Below are 9,631 nucleotides of genomic sequence, written 5' to 3'. Positions count from 1 at the left end.
TATTAACATGATCACGTTTTGCATATGTTTGCTATAACTCCACGTTTCAGACTCCACTCTTCCACATTACTCCTCCAAAATTCTCATTATTCACCGCCAACCCCTGGAAATTCAGAACTCAATATATAAGTATACATTCCAACAATTTTCTATTAAATTTCCACCAAAAGAGTGTAGAATGAGGTAAAAGATGTGCAATAAATATGAATAAATTTGGACACATCACAATCCATAACATATTAAACATAATTGTAACTCAAATCATATCGAATCCTAAATCTGTTATACGTATTATATCATTTATAATTCACTTATATCATTATTTAATTAGGATTCTTGTTGGTAATTCTCGAAGAGTGTGATTATCGTTCTTGTCGTATTCATTTTCGTTTGGCTTAATCGATCAGGTGAGTTTGATCATTCCCCTTTTTATCTAATGTTTTTAAACGTTTTGGGGACATATGCGTACTTATTCATATTTTCTATCTATATATATACACAAAATCGCAAATATAATCATTGTGTGAATATCAGTTGAATGCTAAATGCTATTTACTACATGTTTAATTGATTTCTTGATAACGTTCGGAGAGGTCCATCATATCCCCTTGTAGAGGGTTCTCATTAGTATGATCATACGCTCGTCTTAGTAACCAGAGCCCGATTCGCTTGGCAAAGGTAAAACGACAACCTTAGTCATTGTAATCAATGCCCGATTCGCTTGGCAACGATTTCATTGACACACACGATTTAGTTATATGCATGATTGTTATGATTCGATTGATTATTATCACATGGTTGGTTTGCGTATTTATCATTTATCAACTATATATATATATATATATATATATATATATATATATATATATATGCTATTATTTAATGTTGTGTCAAATTGGTGATCATCTCACTCAACATATTTGTTGACAAAAACTCCATTTTCTACCCATATGCAGGTTTCCTGAAGATTGAAGTTGGAACCGTAGACAAGATCTTAGGATATAATCAAGATAATCATTATATGAACTCATATTTGTGTATTTGAATTGTTTTGTATATTTGGATAATGTGTGTAATATTTGTAAATAATTAATTAGATATTGTCATTTATATTTATGATAGTATCTTCGAGCTGTGAGCAATCGGATCACGCCCCGGCATTTCCGCCTTAGGTTGGGGTGTGACATTCATTAAGTTTTCTCGATCAATAAAGTAAAACTGAACTTTTACTCTATTCGGTAATATTTAAAATTAATCCCAATTTAAATCAATAGTCTATGACATCCTACTATAAGTCACACTTGAGGCATATTGCGAAACTTCAAGTGTTTGGAGCTACAGCACCACACTTGATTTCTAGCCTATCCCTTCAAGGTGAAAGAGTTTCGTTGACACATCCGGCCCTTTCACAAGTGACTATACTAGGGCGACTATTACTTTACTCTCTTGTTACGTGCTACAGCTGTCTGGAGACTAAGGTGGGCATAGATGAGACTAAACGTATCTACTTAGGCAAATGTTGTCTTAATAGGCCTCATAAATGAGAGTTGTGCTCTATTCACAACTGGAAATCGTTGTCTGTCTGCCTAACCACTTACTAATGTTGTGTGCTACAGCTGCCATTAGTAACTGGAAGCCAGATTCTCAAGTTCCTATTTACAAATGTTATTGGGTCATTAATAATAGGATTAAAACATCGAAAATACTAATAAAATTTACTTTTGCTTAATTGAACAGATGTCTACTGATAATAACTCCTCATTCACCCTCAAGGCTATCCTTGAGAAAGAAAAGTTGAATGGTACCAACTTTCTTGAGTGGCACCGCAACTTGGGACTTGTTCTCAAAATGGCAAAGAAGCACTATGTTCTCGACGGACCTGTTCCAACCGAGCCTGAAAACAATATTGCTGATGCCAGGAGGGTTCTTGACAAACATATGGACGACTCTGCTGAAGTCGCCTGTATCATGCTAGCCACCATGTCTTACGAGCTTGCTAAAGGCTTAGAAGATTTTGGTGCCTATGAGATGCTTGAGCAACTCAAGGGCATGTTCGAGAAACAAGCCCTTCATGAACGCTATGACACCATGAAGCAGCTCATCAGTTGCAGAATGGAACAGGAATCACCTGTTAGTGCGCATGTCGTCAAGATGAAAGGGTACATTGAACAACTAAGGAAACTTGATTATCCCCCGTCATATGAAATGGCAGCGGATTTCATCTTGAACTCTCTTCTCGGCTCTTACGACCAGTTCGTAATGAATTTCAATATGAATGGCTGGGTGAATACAGTGCCGGAGCTTCATGGAATGCTCAAGACGGCTGAGATGAATATTCCCGCTAAAAACAATCAAGTTCTTATGGTTCGATATGCTGGTGTCGTCAAGCCTAAACCCAAGAACCAGGGTCATAACGGTAAAGGCAAGAAGAAGGTTACTGTTGCTGCCAGGTCTGCCACCAACACTAACAAAGGTGTTGCAAGGGTACCACCGCCGCCTCCAGAGGAGCGCTAGTGCTACAAGTGCAACAAAATGGGACACTGGAAATGTAACTGTGCCGACTACCTTGCTGAGCTAAAAAGGCAGAGGACCAATGGTGAAAGCTCCTCTAAAGGTATTTCTATTTACGTCATTGAACTTTTCACTGTCTCTAGCAACACACGGGTATTTGATACCGGATGTGGTTACCACATTGTTAATGTCTTGCAGGAGCCTGAAAACTGGAAGGAACTGAAACAAGGCAGCATGGAACTCATCGTTGGTGATGGGAAGAGAGTCCCGGTTCTTGCAACTGGCACATATCGTTTTGGTTGTCCGTCTGGCCTTGTAGTTACTTTTAATAACTGTTTGTTTGCACCTGGTTTGACCATAAACATTATTTCAGTTTCTTTATTATTTGAACAAGGATTTAAGTACGTTTTTAATAGTAATGCTATTTCTGCCTACTTGAATGATATCTTTTATTTTGAGGCTAAACATCGAAATGGTATTTATGAGGTTGATGTTCAAATAAACAATAATGTATATAATATTTCTAAACGTATTAGATCTGGCATCAATGATACATCTCTATGGCATTGCCGACTTGGCCACATAAGCAAGGCACGAGTTAAGAGACTCCAATCCGAAAGGATTCTTGAATCCATAGGAATGGACTCTTTTGATGACTGCGAATCCTGCTTAGCTGGCAAACTCGCCAAAGGTGTCTTCACTCATAAGAATGAACGAGCAAAGGATCTGCTGGGAATCATACATACTGATGTATGCGGTCCCTTCAGAACCATGTCTAGGAATCATGAAAGATACTTCGTTTCTTTTATTGACGATTACAGTCGATATGCCTATGTGTATCTCATGAAACACAAGCATGAAACCTTTGAAAAGTTCAAAGAGTTTCAAAACGAAGTGGAAAACCAACTCGAGAAAACCATCAAAATGCTTCGATCAGATCGAGGCGGAGAGTATCTCAGATCAGAATTCATACATCATCTGAAAGAGTGTGGAATTGTTTCACAAGCTCACTCCACCCGGCACATCCCAACACAATGGCGTGAACGAGAGGAGAAATCGAACCTTGCTAAACATGGTCCAATCAATGATGTGTAGAACTGACTTGCCTCACTCCTTTTGGAGCTTTGCCCTTTTGACCGCCACCCGCATTGTCAATCTAGCTCCAACTAAAAAGGTAAGAAAAACCCCATATGAGATATGGCATGGACGAAAACCCAATTTGTCTTTCCTTAGAGTATGGGGATGTGATGCTTATGTCACTAGTGCATCTGACGATAAGCTCAATCCTCGCGGCGTAAAAGTTGTTTTCGTCGGATACTATAACCAAAACGGATATTATTTCTTCCATCCTGATACAAATGTGATTTCTATCAAAAGGAAGGGCCACTTTCTCGAGAAGGAAATTCTCGATCGAGGAACTGGAGATAATATTGTCGATCTTGAAGAAATTCAAGAACTACAAACTACCGCTGAGGAAGTTGGAACGTCTGATCAACAAGTTGTTGTTGCTGATACATCGGACATGAACACAAGCGTTCGCAAAAGTAATAGGACTCGCGTACCAAACTCTAGATACCTATGGCATCTAGATGGTCCCGAGGTCCTCTTAGTAGCCGAGTCAAGTGACGAACCTACTAATTACAAATCTGCTATCTTAGATCCGGAATCTGAGAAATGACAAGATGCCATGAACGCCGAGATGCAATCTATGCGTGACAATCAAGTCTGGAACTTGGTTGAGCTACCCCCTCGAGTGTCAGGCAGTAGGGAGCAAGTGGATTTTCAAGAAGAAAACCGACATGCATGGAAATGTGCAGACTAATAAAGCACGGCTAGTCGCGAAAGGTTTTACTCAAACTCAGTGTATTGACTATGATGAAACCTTCTCGCCCGTTGCTATGACTAAGTCGATAAGGATATTACTTGCCATAGCCGCATACATGACTACGAGATATGGCAAACGGATGTCAAAACTGCTTTTCTTAATGGACATCTTTCTGAAGATGTCTATATGGTTCAGCCTAAGGGTTTTGTCGATCCTAAATATCCTAACGGGGTGTGCAAACTGAATAAGTCCATTTATGGACTTAAACAGGCATCTCGCAACTGGAATCTTCATTTTGATGAGAAAATCAAAGAGTTTGGTATTATCAAAAATGAAGATGAGCCTTTTGTTTACAGAAAGGCTAGTGGGAGCACTATATCATTCCTCATCCAGTATGTGGATGATATACTAATCATTGGAAACAACATCCCTATGCTTAAGGAAGTTAAGAACTGGTTGGGATCCTGTTTCGCTATGAAAGATCTTGATGAAGCTACTTATATTCTAGGAATTAAGATCTACCGAGATAGGTCTAAGCGGCTTCTAGGGCTGAGTCAAAGTACATACATAGACAAAGTAATGGCACGCTTCTCTATGGACAACTCCAAGAAAGGAGCTCTCCCCATGGCTAAAGGAACCGTGTTGAACAAATCGTAATCTCCGGCAACGGACATTGAAACTAAGCATATGCAAGCGATTCCATATGCTTCGGCGATTGGTTTTATCATGTATGCTATGTTATGTACTAGACCAGACGTCTCGTATGCGCTAAGCATGACTAGTCGTTTTCAGCAGAACCCTGACGTTGCCCACTGGACTGCTGTAAAAAACATTCTAAGGTACCTGAAAAGGACCAAGGACATGTTCTTAGTGTTTGGAGGAGTGAAAGAAGAGATCACTGTAAGGTGTTACACTGATGCTAGCTTCCAGAATGACCGAGATGTTTCTCGCTCACAATCTGCTTGGATGAAGAAATTCATAGCCCACCTTGATCTGGTTCCAAGTTTTCTGAAACCGATCGACGTAATCTGTAACAACACAGGAGCCATTGCTCAAGCCAAAGAGCTCAGAAGTCATCACAGGGACAAGCACATTCTAAGTAAGTTCCATTATATACATGATATATTGGAACGGGGAGACATCATAATAAGCAAAGTAGACACAAATCAAAACATAGCTGACCCGTTCACTAAACCGATGACTCAGGACAAGCATGATCATCATAGAGATGCTATCGGTCTTAGATTAGCTAGTAGTTTATTTTGATTTAGTATTTGGATGTGTGAACATTTCAAACAGTTATACTTTAAGTTCTCTTTTGATTTAATGGTTAAATGCAAATGTTGAATGATATAACTGTGTTCATTTTAATACGCTTAATCCGTGAATATTGTATTCTAAATTATCTGTAGTCGGTCAGACTCGTGGGAACGACTCTGAATTAAGACTATTCTGACTTTGGACTCAAGGAGTTGACTTCCAAACTCACATATCTCATTATAAAGACAGAATTACAAATTTTGTCCTTTAAAAAAAGCCAAAAACCGGTTCATGTCCTTTTCTAAGTTTCCTTGCAGGCGGTGTACTTTAAACTTTTTTTTCTACACGTTATGTCCTTTACGCTAACTGGGTTAGAAAAACTCAGTTAAATGCCCTCACGTGAGACGCATGTGAGGGCATTTTTGTCTTTTCACCACCTGCAACTTCTTCTTCCTCTTTCTTCTTCATTTCATTTTTGTTCTTTCATCCTACCAACACACTCTTATAACATTCATCTTCTTCACTCACTCTCTCTCTCTCTCTAACATTCATAAGATTCAGAACTACCACCATCACCAACCAGCCACCACATGCCACCACCGCCATCACCACCCATCACCTGCTGTTGCGACCACTAATTTCCACCGGCAGCAGAAGGTTGAAATTGAATAGAGATTTGGGAGGCCACTAAAGATCCAAACCCAAACCCTAAATCATTTCACTGTTTGCAAACCCAAATCCCTTATTGATTCAAAATAGGGTTTTGTGGTGGATTTTGGTTTGTTCTAGCATAGATCTAGGGTTTCGATCATTGTAGATCTAGCCGAGGAGGAATGGGTTGGTTTGATGGCGGCGGCGGCGGCGGCTTCGGTTTCAGGCGATGGTGTTGGAGGTCGCCGGAAACTTCGACTTTTAGCTAAGGTAGATCTGTGCGATCACTATCAGTCTATGATCCTCGATTTATCTCTTAAAACTCCTAATCAAACTCTTGGTATTACATTTGGAAAAGAAGATGAAGTGGTCAGCTATGGTGGATTGCTAGCAGAAGACGATGATGATTGAGATGCCTATGGTGGCCGTCCGTGATGGTGGGATGCAATAGGCGCGGCAGTCCTGTTGGTGGCGGGTCGGCGGTGAGATGTATCGGGTACGGTGGTGCTGTTGATTTTGGGGGGTTTGGAATTATGGGGGATGGATTGGAAAGGGTGAGAGAGACAGATGGTTTTTGTTTTTGTTTTTGACAGAATTACAAATTTTGCAAACCCAGATTGGTGATATTGGGATTAATCAAAGGTTTGATACAGGAATTGTTAAAAACATAGTTAGATTGTTATAAGAGTGTGTTGGTAGGATTTGGGGTTATTGGTAGCAATGGAGATTGAAAGGTCTGCCAAGTGTTTGATGAAAGAACAAAAATGAAATGAAGAAGAAAGAGGAAGAAGAAGTTGCAGGTGGTGAAAAGACAAAAATGCCCTCACATGCGTCTCACGTGAGGGCATTTAACTGAGTTTTTCTAACCCAGTTAGCGTAAAGGACATAACGTGCAGAAAAAAAAAGTTTAAAGTACACCGCCTGCAAGGAAACTTAGAAAAGGACACGAACCGGTTTTTGGCTTTTTTTAAAGGACAAAATTTGTAATTCTGTCCATTATAAATGATGTTGGATGTAACTCGCATCAAATCATCTTCATGGATCTTGGTCATAAGATGTTTTGATACTGGTATACTCATTTAGTATCCTTAGACCTGAGGTACATATTAGAACTTTCGTTTACTAAAGGCTATTCTTTGATCAATGTCAACCGCTGTCGCGTAACTGCCAGCTATAAAGGCATTGGTTGGGAATAATCTGAAGTTCAGTGGGAGTTGTATGTATTTAAGATGGGATTTTGTACTCTTAAATGATATGTAACAGTTAGACATCTTGGTGCCCTCGTTGTTTCAAACTGGTAAAATGTGAGGCCTCACCCAAACTAACTGTGTGTTTGATTGAACCACTTTGACTCTTGATCGAGAACTATAATGATTGAACACTATATGAGATTGAAACTGATCCATGTCTCATTGTTCAATTGATGTCTTATACAGAAAGGATAAATGACAACGATTACCATAAATTCGTTATCTTGCAATAGTGTATTCCAAGATTATTTTGGTTAATGAATTTAAAATGTTGTAACTTGTTGGGGGCAGCTATGAGTAGCTAGAGCACCACTGGCTGTCAGTATTGAGTAACTTAACCAGAAACCGTCCAAGTGGGAGACTGTTGGAATTATGGACCGGTTCGGGTAAGTCAATACGGCCAACCGGGTTATGACCCGTGAGAGTTACACCGTGAGGTAACGAGCCATTGACCCGCTTAAGTTAGTTAACCGGATTAGATACTTTAACAAAATGAAATTACATGGAGCGGGCTTTGGAGCAAGAAGTGGACTTGTTGACCCATTAGGTTTATAACTAACTAAGTTAGTTAAACCTAATTATAGGTTATATAAACACATGATGTTATGGACATAACCTGAACCCTAACCTAATCAACAAGTCCATCTCCTTTCTTCCTCCACCCCATCACCGGCGCTGCCCGACCACCGCCGCTCTCCACCGCTTCTCACCGTTGCCGCTCGCTGCTGTTGCCGCCGTTGTACGCCGCCGCCGCCGCTGTCTGCGGGCTGCTGTCCGCACACCACCACCGCTGTCGGGTTGCCATCGTGCACCGCACCGTTGGTCGTTGGATCTCGTTGTGTCACCTAGCTCGGTTCGTTAGCCTTCGGTGTCTCAACCGGTTAATTATTAACCAAGGTAAACTTAAATATATTGTCAGTTTAATTATATATTTATAGTTTGACTCGTACTCCTATTATCTGTAACCGGATCCTGTCGGGTTTAGTTTCGGTGCTGATTAATTATATATTCCGCTGCGTATAATTATTAATTAATATGATTAATTATTATTTGTCACGTTTATTGAACCAGATTTAATAAACAAAATTTTAACTGATCACCACTGAAACCCAACATATCCTTGGTCCCACAAGGCTTATGGCATTATTATATATAACATTTGAGAAGTTTGGTGTCGCAAGACCGTAATTGGTCCACGTGGCGGCCCCAGCTACTGACACATCATCAAACTTTTTTTTTTAATTCCAATTTCAATATCGTAACAAATGTAATCAAAATCAACCCATTTCAGATTGACTCTCTGCCGTAATGTCCAGGTTTTACCGACTATTGTTTTTTTTTGTTATACAACTGTAACAAACATCATTGGTCCACGTGGTGGCACCAGCTTGTGACGCGTCATACAATATTTTGGTTATTTTTTAGTTCAGTATCGTAACGAACATAACCGAAACCGACCTAATTCGCATCCACTCGCCGCCGTAACACCCGGGTACCGACCAATGTTTTGTTTTGTGTTTAGTTCCTATGACGTAACGAACATAATCGGAATCAACCCAATTCGCGTCGACTTGCCGTTGTAACGTCCAAGTTTTATCGACCTGATAACATCATTTTAAATTAGTTATTTTCTGGTGTAATAAGTTGTGTGGGTATTCTGGACGTTTGCTAATTTAATCTTAGGTTTAGTGTCAGTTTCATAACGAAGTTAACCGATACCAACCTGCTTTGATCATAAGTTGTATTTGTTTTTTCTTTAATATGTTTATTTTTTATATTATAAGTTATACAAGTTTTCTACGTTGATAGATTAATGTTTTCAGTTTAGTGTCGGTATCATAACGAACTTCTAACAACCAAATGCACATTAATGTACCGTCACGATCATAACGAACTTCTACCAACTGAGTGCACGTTAATGTACTGCCGCATCGCGGCGGCTACAAACCTAGTTATATATAAAGAGGGCTACAAACTTAGTTATATACAAAGAGGGGTTTACTTTTCAACTTCTTGTTATTGTTAATTTCCCCCCTATTTTGAACTGCGAATTCATTTATTTCTTGTCATAGTTGAACCTAATACATCTCCCTCTCAAACCTAGGTATTCAAAGATTTTACATTTATGAATGAA

The sequence above is a fragment of the Bidens hawaiensis genome, unplaced genomic scaffold (genome assembly GCF_021521415.1).
Source record: "Bidens hawaiensis isolate Kalapana, Puna unplaced genomic scaffold, B.hawaiensis_p1.1 tig00046810_1, whole genome shotgun sequence".
Taxonomy (NCBI): Eukaryota; Viridiplantae; Streptophyta; class Magnoliopsida; order Asterales; family Asteraceae; genus Bidens; species Bidens hawaiensis.
This window is presented reverse-complemented; position numbering follows the sequence as displayed.